At 40.7% G+C, this 17,021-nt stretch overlaps 1 protein-coding gene and 1 long non-coding RNA gene across 5 annotated transcripts in view; one reads left to right on the top strand and one right to left on the bottom strand.

Annotated features, from left to right (window-relative positions):
* Nucleotides 1–500: 500 nt before the first annotated feature.
* The window catches only part of LOC117937556, a 19,185-nt gene continuing 2,664 nt past the window's right edge, over nt 501–17,021 (bottom strand). Inside the window, exons 2-3 of the long non-coding RNA XR_004655179.1 lie at nt 980–984; nt 501–689 (exon numbers count right to left, since the gene is read on the bottom strand). This is a non-coding gene — a long non-coding RNA (uncharacterized LOC117937556). The remainder of the gene's footprint in view (nt 690–979; nt 985–17,021) is intronic.
* Nucleotides 16,486–17,021, top strand: part of tpk1 (thiamin pyrophosphokinase 1) — a 67,151-nt gene continuing 66,615 nt past the window's right edge. For all 4 annotated transcript variants that reach the window (XM_034861599.1, XM_034861598.1, XM_034861601.1 and 1 more), the window contains exon 1: nt 16,486–16,568. The gene's annotated coding sequence lies outside the window, so the exon portion shown is untranslated. The remainder of the gene's footprint in view (nt 16,569–17,021) is intronic.

Here is a 17,021-nt window from a genome sequence, read left to right as displayed (position 1 = left end):
TATGTCTGTGGGGAGTCAATATCTCATAATGAGCGAACTGTACAATTGCAGAGAGACTAAATTGATGGAACCTCACATGCGGAGATATTGCTCTTTTGAATTGATCCCAAGGAATCTAACTCTCTTTTTCTGTATAATTCCCCCCTCTCTACACTGGTTTGTGTGCACACTAAAACAAAGAGATAAACATTCACTCTCTTTCACTTACTCGTGTTGGTAGCCTGTGCTGCTGCCATGCTCCTAAACTCGGAAGAATCAATAATAGCTGGCAGGCAAACTTACTGGTGGGCCAGCTGAGGAATTCTGGATTATGAGACCAAAATGTTACACTCCAGGAGCCTTTAACAATAATAAATGTCCACAAGAGCCAGACAGCAATGATTTGGCATGGTCATTCCCCAAAAATATCCTCCTTTTTCTACAAATACTGTATATAACTTCATTATTATATATTATTTTATTTAATTTTTTACAGTTTTACAGTTTTCACACCAAACTCAAGAAACAGTGGGAGCAAAAACTGTCCTGTCCTGTTAGTAGGGTCCTGAAGACTGTCCCATGACTGTACACTGTCCTGTACACTGTCCTGTGCCTCCAAGACACTGTCCTGTGACTCCATGACTCCATGGAGTCACAGGACAGTGTCTGACTGTCCCGGGACAGTCATGGAGTCACAGGACAATGTCCGGCTGTCCCGCAACAGTCTTCAGGACACTACTAACAGGACAGGACAGTGTTTGCACCCATTTTTGCTGCCAAGCTCTTCACCTGCATCAGGTCAGTTGTCTTTTTCGAAGCGTTGACCCGTGTTCAGTGACCTGTGTTGATGATCCATCTCCAGGTCAGAAATGGAGCCGGTGGAGAAGATTCATTGCAGGACAGGCTGACAAGTACAATGAGTATTGTACTCGCCACTGGTCACTGTCAAAACCTTCCATTGGCGACCGGCAAACATGACCATAGCCTCCATTTCATCCACGGCAGCTGTGATGGAAGACTAGAAGAATGTTCACCTTCCATAAAAACTGGCGTTTCTATTTGTCCCTCTATATACCATCTTATAAGACTCTGGCTTTTGATTTTCAAATGTATGTCAAAGCAGAAAGATGAAAATGGACCTGAAGAAATTAGCTGTTTCAAGAGAGTTTAAATCTGCAGTCCAGAGTTTGGTACATGACCAACCATTTGGTAACTAAATTAATTTTGAAATACCCTTTCTTATCCTTGGATTAATTAAACAATGAGCTACAGTCTTAAAGCTTTATCACAGCTGACGGTCCAGCAGCCCATTGACAGACAAAAACACATCAATAAGATCCTCACAGCTGGTGGGTTTCCTGGTTGAAGGAAATCCTTAAATAGAATATCTGACACCTTACTTTGTCAGACTCTTTTAGGTTCAACTCCGTTTCATAAAGGTACTTCTTGTTCATATTACCTTAGTTTTGGTATTAGCCTTTTGTAACCCTGGAAAATCAGTCACTCTGCTAAAAAATCCTTTTGTTGGCATGGTAGTGCTTTGTGTAATTGAGCTCATAGTTTTGCATCTGATCCCTGCCAAGTACTTTGTTTTAATACTTCATCACCATGTTCTCATGCTGCTTCAGTAAACATGTTTTATTACTCTCCATCACATATTTTGTTTAACAAATAGTTTAGAACATGGCTCGAGAGAAAAAAACAATCCAATATCTAAAAGCTGTTTTTTGTTTACAGAATCCTCAATAGCTACTGATTTTTCTCTGGTACAGGATTGTATCTCTCTTTAGCTGTTGGTGCATTACCTCAGCAGCCGGCCAGTCAGCAATGCAGGCAAGTCTGTCAATCATGACAGCCAAGCTGCCAGGAAACAAAGCTTCCCCCCTGCAAGCTAGTCAGTCAGCTACAGTACATTGTGAATTAGAAAACCAAACAGTCAGTCAAGCATTTCCTTGCATCATTGTTTGCCTAATTAATATCATATATCAAAGACATGAACAAAAACATCTGGTGTACTACCGGAGAGAAAACGCTGAGTGATTACAATGTGTGTGTGTGTGTTTGTGTGTTTTTATGTTGTTCTAAATACCTCCAGGGCAGAATCATGAAACAAGCATTGAAGTGTTACTGAACACATGGAAAGAAGTAATTGTAATTCAGCACATACTGCACATTTAACTACTGACCTGCCAAATTTTCCATTCCACTTTCAAACAGGAAGAAAGAGCCAGTACATCTATCTAAGTTTTCTTAGTTTACTTACAATAAAGAAGAATTGACACTGTCACCTCAGTCACTGGGATAGCCAGTAGAGGCTCTCTCAGCCAAGTGGATAAATAGGAATGAAAGACTATACTTTAGGGGGTGGAGAGACAAACAAAGTGGTAGCTAGATACATAGTTATGTAAAGTCAACAGTAACGGCATCAATTCTTGTTATGTATGGCTCAGTGTTTACATTTGTATTGATTCTCAATGGAAAGTAACCAGATTATTCACACTGCATCTGTCCTATTGGTGAGAACAGCTCAGAATACGCTTTTAGCAACAAGAGGAGGAGTGACAATTTGAGACAAAGACATAATCAAGTTTCTCATCAAAGTCCCTCTAAGTAGAGTACTGCAGTTGCTAGTAGCCAAGTAGCCCGGGCTACAGATAAGGAACACATGCTTCCACTCACCTCATCAACCCTCTCCATAAAAGCCCGGTCCTCACACCTCTACTCTACCAGATAATTTGGTCATGTTTGGTAGTATGCTGTGTTTCTGCTCCCTCGTGTTCCCGTAATCCCTTGTATCTATTATTGCTTCAGACCTCCAGCTCCTTTTGTACACTAACCTGTGGTTGTTTGTGTCCACAGGTCTTCCCGTGTTCCTCACTGCTCTCCTGTGCTTCAACGTCAGGTTTTTCATCCTTCCTCTGTAGATTAACTCCAAGCCAGCCAGCTCGCTGCCACCAGTACTTCTGCTTGAGACTCTTTTAATTAATACACTGTTTACACTTACCCACCAGTTCCAGGACTTGGGTTTGGGGGTCCGTCTTTAACAAAAACCTAGGCATGGTAGGCATGATTGGGAACCGCTGGACAGAGCCAGGCTAGCTGTTTCTCCCTGTTTCTGATCTTTGTGTTAAGCTACTGCAAGACAACCAGCTGCTAGCTTCATATTTACAGACAGAGAGGGGTATCAATCTTCTCATCTCAACTTTATACATTGAAAGTACTGTGCACTAACTCTGCAAATTGTGTTTTAATAATCCAATTTTCGTGTGCATTTTTGTATTTTTATCAAACGTTCACTTATACATCCAATAGGCCTATTCAAAATGAACAGCAAGGAGATTTCTGGATTTCTTAAAGACTAGAGCCCTGTTGCACTGCTTCCCCACTTTTCTCTGTTGGAGAAATGATGCAAACCAAAACCCTGCTAAGTCTACAAAATAGATAAAATAGCTGAAGACACAATATTAGCTCAAAAACATGTTTTTGGTTAATTTGAATAGTTTTCACGGATTTCTTCAACTGCCAAAACTTTTGGATGGAAGTTAAATGAGATTCTCTGTGACTATTCTCGCAATCAACAAAGTCAAAGACTGCAAATACACATACAAAATCTGAACATTATACATGACCCTTAAGGTCATGGATATTCCCTCAGGCCCTTATTCTGCCAAATGTGTCTGTGCGAGGGAAACGGATCATAATTCGTGTGAAAAAGTGCAAAGTGATAACTTAAGAGGCAGAGTGAATGTGGGTGTGTGTGTTTTTACATGTGTGAGATAGAAAGAGAGAAAGGGAAAAACATGGAGAGAAGACTGTGTGGTATGTTGTGCTGAGGGATAAAAGAGCTGCCCCAAGAGACTGCAGAGGAGAGCATAACACACACACACACTTTGTGGGGACCCGTCATTGACATAATGCATTCCCTAGCCCCTTGCTTGTTCCTTCCTCTTTTCATTTTTTTTCACTTTCTATACATTATGTATATTTTCTTCTTCAAACACCTTTTGTTTCCTTACTGATGTAGACTTCGTAAAGCTTTTTATTTACAGACCCAAAATGGACCTCCAGTCAGAAATTACACCAAACCAAAATCAAATTTGAATCACTTTCCCCCACTGATGAGACAAGAGACTCTAGCGGTGTGCACACACATTGAATAAACATCACAAACACACTTACTAAAGCCAAATAATCCTCTGCTCATTGTAATGATGTCATCACAGAGTGCTGACTTAATCTGGAGCTCCTATCAAGTGGAAGAAGCAATAACCTTATCATCCAACTTTGACATCTTTACAGTTTTTTTTCCACTGTCGGGGACAATGTGAGTAACATGCTGAACTCTATCTACAGCCTGCACAGCAGCAGTTCACGTGAGCCGAACTCTAGGTCCTTTTTCATTGCTTTAAAACAGTTTTCACAACTCTACACACTTATCCCTTGACTTTAACCACAATGTGCACAACACTGTGGATTTACAGCACTTTGTTTACATGCTAACACACTGCTGTCACAACTGTTCACCACACATTCAAAACAGAATAGATTTCAGTCCGGTGCCACTCAAACACTGCTGAATGCAATTTTAGCTGAAAGCCTAAGAAGGTGTCTTGTTTAATACTTGTTACATTCACTGTGTTTATATAGAAACTGCTCAGAAAGATTTTTTGTGTACCAACACCAAATAAGAATGACACAATATACACTTTACCGTTTGAGAGAAACAGTGAACAGGTAATAGAGCAACGATACCAACATGTCCAGACAAGATGTCTGAGGCTACATACACAGCTATACATTTTTTTAATTGAAAAACACTATAGCTATATGATAGTAAAGTGCGTTCTTAATGTTTTTTTCAGAAAGTGATGGAGGTGAAAGCACCTCCATTACTTTGGATGGAAACAGCACGTTTGTTTGTATTTAAGATGATGCAGACGTCCAATGTAAATGTGCTGTATTTATATAGCGCTTTTCCAGTCTTAACAACTGCTCAAAGCGCTTTTACATCTACAGGAAACATTCACCAATCACACACATTCATACACTGTGGCTGGGGCTGCCGTACAAGTTGCCACCTGCTCAGCAGATAAACATTCACACACATTCACACTCCGATGCGCAGCACCGGGGGCAACTCGGGGTTCAGTGTCTTGCCCAAGGACACTTCGACAATGACTGCAGGGGCGGGGATCGAACCACCAACCTTCCGATTGGAAGGCAACCGCTCTACCACTGAGCCACAGCCGCCCGCCCAATGTGATGAAGAAGAGGCAGGATTGGTCACACTTTTCTTTGTTACTGTTACAGTATGTACCTTTACTTTTCTTCTGAAATAATTCCATAGATTACTACAGACAGATTATTATATTGAAGCAAAATGCAGATTTTCGTTCCTTCTTGTTTACGTTACGTGACAATTGGTTTATTATATAAAATCTATATCTTCCTTTAAAGAAACTAATGAGTAGTGTAAAGTCTCTTATAATACCTAAATGTGTTGATGTCTGATGAAACATTTTCTCTTTAGTCATGTTAACAAAGTATGCAGACATTGTTTGGCAGAAAAAGAAAACAGCTGTTCATTGTTTGCATCTTAATCACCTTGTTTTGAATGACAACAACAGACTTGAGGCACAAAACGTTTCTCTTTTGCTCTTAGTTTCTTTCTCTCGCACTATTTTTCATTCGGCAGGGAAGCCACTTCCAATATATTTTTGGCACAGTATTTTTTTTTAAACAGAGTTGAAGTGTCGGTAAAAAAGTAATTTGGAGAGGATGCAGATTTAAGGCAGCACACAGCAGCTGAGACTCAATCCCACGTCATCACATGCACCTCCTAAACTATGCTCAAAAAGTCTCTCCAACTCATACCTCGCCAAGTTTAAAGCTCCATCTGTGGGAGCACACACTGATCGAAGATTAAAGCCAAGGCCTAAGGACATATTTTATGAAGAGCAAAGTTATTACATTGCTGTTCTGTCACAAGTTGTCCCTGCTGCTGAAGCCAGAGGATTTCACAGGTCCCCGCTCTTTACCCTGATACTCTTCACACATGAATGTATGCAGCACTAACCAGAAGATTAGAGACCCGAGTTTGGGACCAGAAGATTACCAGTTTGAATCCCTGGACAAGCTGTGGAAATCTGGACAGGGGAAGAGGAGAAGCATTTCTTTACCCATGTGAAAAAGTGTCATTTTAAGAGTGGCTTTGGGCAAGGCACTTGACCCTCATCTTCTCTACTCAAGTTCCATTAGTAAAAGTCTGTTCAGTATTTGAACTACCTATGACTAGATAGCAAGTGTGAGTGTGCAGCAGACTACAGCTGCCTCAAGTACAGAGGCTCAGACCTCGCCGCAGCGGCCGTGGGTTTCCAATTCCAACCTGCAGCCGTTTACTGCATGTTATTCCCCTCTTTCAACGCTTTCATGTCTTAACTATCCTATCAAATAAAGGCGTAAAATGCCAACCAAAAAAGAATCAAATCAAATCAAGGAAATTCTGAATATTGGCTAACAGACTCACTGACATCTGTCCAACCCCTGTTCTGAAATATAATCCAAACCTGGAACCATTTTACAATCTGTCAAGTTCTTTTACTTAGGGTTTCCCAAAGGGCAACTGTGGAGGAAGATTTGGATTTAGGGAAATCAAAATGGTACCGTTGTGCCACAGAAAATCAGCATGCTTTAGTAAATGAACCCAGCTATTTGAATAAAAGCAATTCCCAGATCCAAGGTTAGTGCTTGGTACTAATGTGACAGTGAAGAAAGCACTCAGCAGGCTAATCTACATAACATCACACTGGTGATAAAAGTTCATCGGCCAAGTCCATATCATGCGTCTTATGTCTTTCCTTTCTTATCCGGTTCATAAAATAAGTGGGGTTTCTTTTGTTACTCATATGGCTCTTGTCTCTTGTAGGCGTTTTCTCCACAGTAAATTCACTGAGCAGCCACTGTGTTGTGAGGTCTGAAAGGTAAGCAAAATGTAACCCTCTTTTTCTTAAACGTCCCACAGAGACACTCTCTCACACACACACACACACACAAATATCCCCAGAAAAACCCTCTCCTGAGATTACACCGCTCTATTCCGTGTGAGAAAAAAATAAGCATCTTTTATGTTCTCTTCAACAATGAAAGAGAGCCGAGAAGGTATAAGAGAAACATGGGAATCACAAATAGCCCTCCCTGGAGGCCATTAGTGTGCTGTGTCGAGGGAGTTGTTGTCAGAGGATTCTTTTATTTGAATTGTTCATAATGCAGGAGCTGGTGTTTCCCGCTTCTGGGTAATTACATGCCACTCAATGTTCATAGCAGCTAAGAACTTTAGAGTAATAATCCTAAACAGACAGGCAAAATTGTTTATTATACATATGAGCAGCACAATTACAGCTGGCATCATACTGAATACAATAAGGATAAAATAGGCATTCTGAAAAGTTAACATCTTTGGATTTGTCAGTGTCTGTGAGTCAGCAATGGCTTTAAATAACTGCCTCTGCAATAACCCATCTTGTAAAGTGGATGTTATTTAGGACATGTAGCTTGCATTTTGTGTTTTTGTTTTTGTACAATATCATTTTGGAGCTTTACAACATTACACAACATTCAAGTTCTCCATTGTTGGAAGTATTATTAGGCTAAACAGTTCAAATATCCTATTAATATAAAATCATCTGTAAGAACATTGCGATCATGAATGATGATAAACGACTTTTAAATGATACATTTTTCACAAGAATGTTGATCATGTTTATCAATTTTCTGGATTCAATATTAAAGAAGCAACCTCTTCCTTTAGCACATGCACTTACTGAACTCTGAGATTCCAAGTTTAGATATTAACAATAACTCAATATGTTATTGGCCACCAAGGTAGGGGAAGTAGGGCTGCACTCTAAGAGAAAGAGATTTCTTTGAAAGAGATAATTTGGTTGTGGTCATTTAAGATGGGCAAGATTCACAAGAGCAGGTTAAACATAGAGTAGAAATAAAGAAGAAAAAGACCAAACATAAGGGTGGGAGGGGTTCTTCAAATTATGCCTCAGAGGAGTGGAGAGTCAGAAGGCACTTCATTCATTAAACTGATTGATTCATTGTCAGAGTTCTTCTTGGTCCGTGTGTTTAGACAACACAGAACCCAACAGACTGGGTAGGAGAGGGAGAGAGAGAAAGATCAATGGTGTTTTAAGGGAAGAATGAAGTAGGAAGGCAGAAGAGAGCACCAGGGAAAGTGAGATAAATAGTGTGTGTTTGTGTGTGTGTGTGAGAGAGATGAGGTGGGGGCACACATAGACCATTCAAACTGATGGCTTTTAATGCAACATACCTGAACAAGACAGTGAAATGAGCAAACTAACAATTTTTAACACAAATGTTTACCAAGATAAGACACGTCTTATTTATCTTTTGTCATACACTTGTCACATCACTAGGTAGCTCAATAGCATATTGATTTTACCTTATTTGAGTCAGGGTTTTAATCCAAATATGATTTTCACATGTTTGATTTTGTTTACATTTCCAGGTACACACACACAAACACAAACACAAACAGTAAGACTTCTTCTCAGTAAGTTGCATTTCACATGCCCTATACTGCTCCCGTGACAATATCATTTCAATAGAAATAACAATTTTTCCTCACCCATACAACATGCTGAGACCATCTGTTTCAGCACAGCCTGAGACCTAACCACTCATCCTCATCTTGTGCATGCCCCAAGTGGCTAACTTGGCCTCAAAACAGAGAACACAACAAAATATGTTGGTCTTTTTTCACATAAAGAACACGTCCGTGCCTCATGATTGTACTCAGAGTTTCGCTCTATCACAATGAGTCAGTTAACCCTCGTGTTGTCTTCACTTTCGAGACCCTCTCGTGTCCCTCGGGTCAAACTGACCCGGGACTTATTTGGGGTTTTAAAACAATTCTGAAATAAAATTGTACTTCATATTAACAAATATTTTCTTTATCTCAATTTCAAACAATTGAGATAACATGTATGTTAAGGGAACTCATCAGTCTCTACTAGAACACAATTAAACATGGAAGTGGGGTTAGTTTTTTGACTAAAGGTTATATTTCATGTTAAAAATCCACTTTGTGATCATTCTTGAAAAAGTGGTCATATCCACAATAATTTTCTGAACTGAGTCAGGAATTTGTGTTAATCACAGAAGATAAGATAAGGCCGTTGATTTTAAGGTAGAAAATATGTAACTTGTACCATTTTTTTCTTTTTTTAAAAATTTGAAATGGGTCAATTTGACCCGAATACGATACAAGGGTTAAAACATTTGCAGCCTGTAGGCACTGAAGCAACATTGTGGAACTATGCAACCCTTTTGGTTATTACCCCAAATGACGGGCATCTGCAGGTCCGTTGACCTCTAAAGGAGTGCCGATGCCCTCCTGCCAAGCTGTTCAAGTGTTGACAAACATATTTTCGAATATTCACTACATTTTCAGTAATAGGAAATAAAATTTGATATTCAGATAGCACAAGACATTTTAATCTGGAACCCTTCTGTCACAGTGTTTCAGCTTTCGCATGGTGGTGATGGTGCAGTGGATATGACACATTCCTTTAGTGTGGGAGATCTGGGTTTGATTCCCACTGTGATCCATCAACCAATGTGTCCCTGAGCAAGACACTTAACACCTAATTGCTCCAGAGGTGTGGGACCTCTGATATATAGCAATTGTGAAATGCTTTGGATAAAAGTGTCATCTATATGACATGTAATGAATTAGTGGAACATTTTATCAGGTATTTAATGTTCTTACAGGTTGTCGTGTCAACGTCCAATCAACATCAAAGTTGTCCTGACCGTAACACATGCTGTGTACAAGCCGTCTCTCTGTGTCTGTCTAAAATAAACCATGCACACAGCTCTGAAAGTTTGCCTCCATTCCCCTTGCCAAACATCATCATTTCTGCTGGTATCTGCACTGCAGGCAGCTCAGAAATGTCCTCCCCTGTGGCATCACCAGACACCATCTGTATCATCCCTCATAGTGCCAGGCACAACCCCACAACAGCTCCTATATGAACCCCTCCAGCCATTTCTGGGAGGTCAGTCCAGTTTATCTCGTTTTTTTTCCTCTACCCCAAAGTGATAGAGGTTGTGCTCTAACTTAGTGATGCCGGCCTTTACAGAAATCTGCCTAAGGGTCGTAGCGAACACAAGTGGAAATATTCACTTTTCTGATGAGAGACTTCTACCACACTCTCATCCATACACTTTAAATCCATTAGAGAATCCAATAATGTATATCCTAGTGGGTGCCAGGCCCTCAGGATAAATGTGTAGAATTAAAGGCATGAGTGATTAATAACCCGTAGAGCTCATTTCTTGGCTTCATGTGGAAAAAAACGACTGCATAGCACTAAGCTTCCAGTCCTAGTCCTCTCTAAGAGCACATCTGTTGGCCTCCTCAAAAGATATGAGTTCATACTAGCTGCTGGAATGAAGGGCACCCCACGCTCAAGGTTGGTCTTCATCCCTGCTTTTAGACAGGCAGGTGAGGGACACCAGCCCTGAGGCAGCAATATTGTGACCGAAAGAAAACCCATCAGTTTCCCCTGGATATGTGACAGGAAGCCTGTGGGCGTATTAACTACAGCGGAGTTAAAATAGTGTCCAAATCCACTTCAAAATCCTAGGTCCAATCACCTGTGCTGTCCCCCCCCTTGTTCTTAGTGACCCAGTCCTCTGAGCTGAGGTGAGTCACGGTCTGCCTGTGAATTATTGTTTTGTTCGTTTTTTCTCTTTGTTCTGCTTGTATCCTGTGTGTTGGTCTGTGAATGTGTGTGTAGTTGTGGGCGTGTCCCCTTGGGGAACCTGGATCTTTCAGCACAGCTATAATTGGTTATCCAATCAACTCTGCTTAAGGACTCCTGGTCTCTTGACGTCCAGCGCCAGATTGTTTTTCTGCTATCAGCGTGGTAACCACCGTCAGCCGACTCTAGTGTCTTTTGTATAAATTTTCTCGATCTTTGCTTGGACCTTGAAGTAATTGTTCTTTGTTTGTTTTTCTAAGACAATGTCCTTTGGATTGGAGCTCTTAGCCGCTCGCTGCCACGTCACGCCACCGGCTCGCGACTCCTACAGCCCAACACTCATTACCCTCAACCCTGCCAAACGAACCAACAAAAAGAAACACAAAAACAACTTACTCTGTTTCAATAAGATTCATAAAAATCTTGTTGCACATTCCGCTACTGAGTCTGAGTCTGCATCTGAGTCCAGATAGACAAAAAAACAAAGGTATACCTAAAGTAATTTCAGCCCTGTCTCTTTCCACTGAGGGCTATTTGTTAGCTGTGAGAGAGAAATCCCCCGCCAAGCGACAGATTGCACTATGTTGTTTTTACTGGACATGAACATGGCACCATGACACTACCTCAGAACAACTGAAAACTAGGTTGTCCTTCATTGCTCTTGTGTCTTGTTCATTCCTAACTAAAATGGGTCATCATCATTGGCAGATAAAAAAGAAAAATGGCCTACTTAGACCTTCTTCAGCTGCACATACCCCCTGCAACTACTCCATAAACAGGAACCAAACTGAGCAGAGCTCTACGATCCCCTGAGTAACCTGAACTGGCTTGTTTGAGCTGCTATCTACCTTTATCAAGTGTCACAAAAATGGCCTATACGTGAAATTAAATGTTGCACGAACACAAAACCCGAGAGCATGATGGAAAAGAGCGGACAGGTACAATGAGGTGAAATAACGCTGAAAGCAAAGGAAGAGACAAAAGGGAGCGGGGAGAAGAAAAAGGCAAGGCAGATAAAAAGGAACAAAGGAGACAAAGTCAAAAACGCATTAGTGAGGAAAAAGGAACAGGAGAAAGAGAAATGACAGAATGCAGTTAAGGTAATGATAGGGAGTGTTAAAGGGAGAAAGAGTACATAAATGGGAGAGAGAGAGAAGTCTCCAGTCTATTTTTTTTTTGTTTTATTATCTTTTACAATAACAGGTGGATTCTGCCAGGGGTAAGCGGGGTAATAATGTGGCCCCTGTATTCGCTGATAGGAGATATTAAATTGAACTCAAGACAAACACACTCACTTTACTCTGATATGACCTTAAGGAGAAAATCTAAATCAGAATGTCCAAAGAAATAGTTCTCACTGTATGCACTGTAAGCATGTGGTAATTTAAGACGAAGTGACTGAGCACGGTTGTCAGGTTTAACAACTAACGTTGGTGTCTGTGACCTAACGTTACCCCGCTGTTTCTTGCAGGTGAGAAATTGGAAACAGCCCTCCTGGTTCTGATGGGCCAAATAATGAAAGTAATTAGCTGCATAAGATAGATAGCCAAAACCTAGAGACCAACCACAATGTTCTGCAAAGAGATAATTAAAAAGCAATTGGCAAGAGATTTTCATACAATTCTATTATTACCTTGCACAGTAGAAAGAAAGACAGCAACTGAACGCCTGGCAGAGGTTTACTTCTTGGTGATGGTGTGTTTCACCCACGTGCCAGCTGTGAGAATTAAAGAAATGCCAACAAATGTGTTCAAATGTTGTTTTAGTCGTGCAACAGAAAACTCAAATTGGACAGATAGTCTAGCTAGCTGTCTGGATTTACCTTGCTTCCCAGTGACTCCAACCCCCCGTGTTTTGTCGGTGGTCCGGCCGACTTCTGATCCTGTTGCCTTATTGCGTGATGCTATTCCTGTTGTCTTGTTGTTGCCGGGTTTCCTGTTGCGGTTCCAGTTGCATTGTTGGCGAACTGGCCCCCTCCTGATCCAGTTGGCTTGTTGGCGGACCCTGGCCCGCCTGTTTTCAGCCCAGCAGCCCCTTCACCTGCTCGGTCTGCCTGGCCTCCAGAGGGAGTCAGCTTCGTTGGTCTGTCTGTGTGATTACCGTCCCCGACCCTCATTTGTTTCACGTGTTTGCTTTCAGCTTCTCCAGTCCCCATGCTTACTCAACATATATATATAATACTCACCATTCCCACTTACCTGTGCCAGATTGCAGTTGTAAGTAAGTCACTCTTTCCAGCGTTTATTCCTAGTGTTTGTTTTCCCAGTTTATCCGACTTTTGCTTTGTTCCTTACCACGATTATTGCCTGCCACTTCTGTACCTTCGCCTGCATTGTTCTCTAAAACAATAAACCACTTCCTGTGATTCCCTGTCTGAGTCATGCATTTGAGTCCTCTTTTGTACCATGACATATCCTCACGGAAGGAAATTACTTTAGCCTCTTAACGCAAAGTTTTCCCTTTATTTACCTCTTGAACTAAGTAGACGTTTTGGAACTCTGCTTTTTATTGTCTTAGAGTGGTATTGATCTTCTTGTACAATTCTCATCCAGGAAACAAATAAGGATTTTGTTCCCAAAATGTCAAACTTTGAGTACCTTTAAAAGAAAATCTTATTCCACTTGACAGTATCACAGATACATCCCATGAAATATTGTGATTTTTTGTGTGGACGCACAAGTCCATCAAATGGACATATTGTATTTTAAATGTCTCAAATTCAGCCTTGTGTGATATAATTTTAAACAAATACAGAAAGTGTTTGTAATGAGTGACCCACTGGTCGTCATAAACCTCCTTCCTGCCAAAACAATGTGACTGCCTGGCGATCTTTAATTTGTCTCTTTCTTTACAACCACCACTGACCCACTTTTTCTTGCTCACCCATGTCTTTCCCCCAGTAGCCAAAAAGAGAAGTGGGGGTGGGGGGAAATGGATCCATGCATGATGTAAGAGTGAGAAAAAAACAAAGTAAAAAAACAACACAACGTGGTTTCAAAGAGAGAAAGGTGCAAAAACTAAAATGAAAAGAAAAGGGTTAAATATTAGAAAGATTGATGGACAAGAAAAGGTGAGCCAGTGAGTTTGATGCAGAGAGAGAGAAAGAGAGAGATCTGATCAAACATGCAGGTGGTGCGGCCTTGTAAAAAAATCCCTGCCAATGAAGAATGCACTCAGCCAGGAATTTATTCATAGATGTATTTATAATGCATGGCCAGAACGAATCACTTCCCATGCATCTGAGCATATAGCATGTGTGTGTGTGTGTGTGTGTGTGTGTGTGTGTATATAGCCTATACATAGCTGTGCAAAACTGTGTGTTAAGTGTGTGTATAGTTCCCCCCCATGTGCAGTCTGTCTGGGACAGGACAAGTGCTGATTGATGAGAGAACGTTTGTTTTAACGAGCCTCCGGAGTGGATTCACCTTGAGAGAGATTTGGTTCTTCACTTTACACTACTTCTACTGCTGTCTGAAGACATGTGAAGCATACACCATCCGTCTGCTGCTTGTGTGTGTGCTTATGATGTCTGTTTACCTGTGTGTGTTTTGCTTGTGTGTATTTGTGCAGCATGTGAGAGTTTTCTGATGTGCCTGCATTTTTGGTGTGTAAACGGTGTGCTGTTTGCAAGTCAGGGAGTGAGGGTGTGTGTCCTATAAAATATTGATAGTGGACCACTTTAGTCTTTGTGTCTTTTTTTGTCTCTACCATTAACATTTCTTTCACCTATTTCCTAAACATATGAAATCATCTTTGAACTGATTAATTAATTAGTTAATTAAGTAAATTACTTCTTCAATGTGAGAATGATAAGCAGCAGTCACAGTCTTTGGCCACACATATTACACATGAAGAACCCAATTAAAAAATAATCACTACTTAAATGATAATTTCATCTTTAGTTAGTGTTAGATATTTTAGAACCAATACGATCCAAGGACTCTTCCCATGTTTTTACCATCTTACATTTACACAGCAGGGTGGCAGATATGGTTTAGAAGATTCTGGTTTATTCACCTTACTGTACATTTTTTAAGCTAAATACTTAGACCCGGTAGTTCTCCCTGTGGAGGGGGATCACTGAAGCATCTAATTGTCTCACTGTTAATGCTCCATTAAACAAAATTAGGATTAAACATTAAAATAGTCTCTTTCAATAAAGGTCTCATCCTGTATGGGTCAGTGGTGTTAATGCAGAATTGTTTTAGGGTTTCTTGACATTTTAAAGTTAAGAAAATTAACAATAGGCCAGCAGACCCTGTTTTATAGGATTTATTTTACTAAGAAACTTACTGCCACACAGCTTGTAATTGGCACACTGTTTCCCCTTTATTCAATAATGCAGCAATCCTGATTGGTGGGAGGCTGATAACAGCCCCACATTGGGAACAGAGGGAGTTTCATTGTCTAAAATGAATTGTTGGCTTATTGCCTTTTTCTGATTTGCAGAACGCATTCCATCTGCCATTTTCCTTTTTCGTCTTTTACCTTCAATTAAGATCAGCAGGTGTATTTGTGTCCCTTGGCACAGGCCTTTGCCCATTCATCCTATCTGGAAGTTATTCCCTGTGCAGCCTAAAAGCCTGTGGCATGGTATCAAGGCTTAATCAGTTCTTGGTGATATCTGGCCACTCTGCCCTTTCTATTGCCAAGGCCTGAGTATTGATCTAGACTGGCATGATGTGTGTACTGTATGTATTATAGAAGTATCACTCAATCTAGACCAGCAGATTCACTTCAAATTCATTCATAGGAACTATCTTGCTACTGTGAAAATGCACCGCATGAAAATAATTAACAGCCGTTTATGCATTTTCTGCCCAGTAAAAGCTCTAAGTACATATCTTCACATGTTCTGGGATTGCTCTCCTATTGGTCAGTTCTGGAAAATTATTGCATACAAAATGTCTGCCTTGTTTAATGTTACTGTGCCTGTTGCCGTCAATGTTTTGATTCTGAATGATCTGTCAGCCTTTCAGCTCTCCAGCACTCAAAGGCGTGCTTTATTTGCTAAACCTACAGCTGAATGAAATGATTTCAACCCGTTGGGAACTACCGCATGACCTTTCTATCCAAGCATGGACCCTGTCCTTCTTGAATGTAATTTATATGGAACTTTATCAGGCACACATCCATGGAGCTCCAGGAAAGACCCTGGACACTTCATTGCTGACACACTGGGGTCTGGGCTGTAGCCTTGTGCCTTGACCTCAACATGTGTTTGCTCCCTTGTCTTGTGTCTGTCTATGTGTGTGTCTGTTCATGTATGTGTTTGTGTGTGTCTGTTTCTGCATGTGCTGTGTCGTCTCCCTCCCTCACAGCTTTTCTCTCTAGAGCTTTTCTCTAGTTGAATATATATATATATATATATATATATACGGACATTTTTTTACTCACTATATTGTGAAAATGTAGTTTCAGTTTTGTTTATTGGATATTGAATTAGACATCTGTTCACCCCTTGCTGTAATGACATAATAATGGTTACAGTGAAGAATAAAAGCAGTGATGAGAAGTCTTTTATTGGAATAATTTCCACTGAAAGAAACTGAGAGTGAAATTAAACTATTTCTGAATTTGCTGAAGAACCCTCGAGTCTCCTTAAAAGATGGGACTGCCTTTGAAAAGCCCCTGCATGTGTAGAGCAATTTACAAAAGAATACGCGTTTCCACTTTTGGCCTCTAGGTGTCCCCGTAACAATTTCCCGCCACTCCTCAGTCCTGCTGGGTCATCTATGAGCTGCCTGCGCTCTCTTTGGCTGTTCACGGCATCGATTGCGGAAGTCGTTTCAATCTGTGAGTTTGTGTTGAATACTTACAAAGCAAAGCAATGACAGGCTTGTCTTGTAAAGTCGGTTTGTTGGTAGCGAAGCATAGGGTCGGCGTGTGTGTTGTTTCTGTCAGAATAGTCCGGTTTTATGTGTGAAAAGCGGGGAGCAGCGTGGCTCATTGCTCCAATGCCTCGCCATACATTTGCAAACCGCTACATTAAAGTGTTCCAACGTGTTTGGATTAGCTCCAACCTTAACGGTATTGTGAAGTGTACAAGTACAACGACTATGCGAAAAACAGAAGGGCAAAACAAGTATCTTCAGGTGGTGCATAGGCACGACAAGAAATATTCGTAGTGTTACAAGAACAGCATAAATATGGCTATGTAATATAAACAACATGTACATACAGTGGGTACGGAAAGTATTCAGACCCCTTTAAATTTTTCACTCTTTGTTTCATTGCAGCCATTTTCCA

The sequence above is a fragment of the Etheostoma cragini genome, chromosome 22 (genome assembly GCF_013103735.1).
Source record: "Etheostoma cragini isolate CJK2018 chromosome 22, CSU_Ecrag_1.0, whole genome shotgun sequence".
In the NCBI taxonomy this organism is placed as follows: Eukaryota; Metazoa; Chordata; class Actinopteri; order Perciformes; family Percidae; genus Etheostoma; species Etheostoma cragini.
Note: the sequence above shows the minus strand (reverse complement) of the source record. Positions and strands in the feature narration are given on the sequence as shown.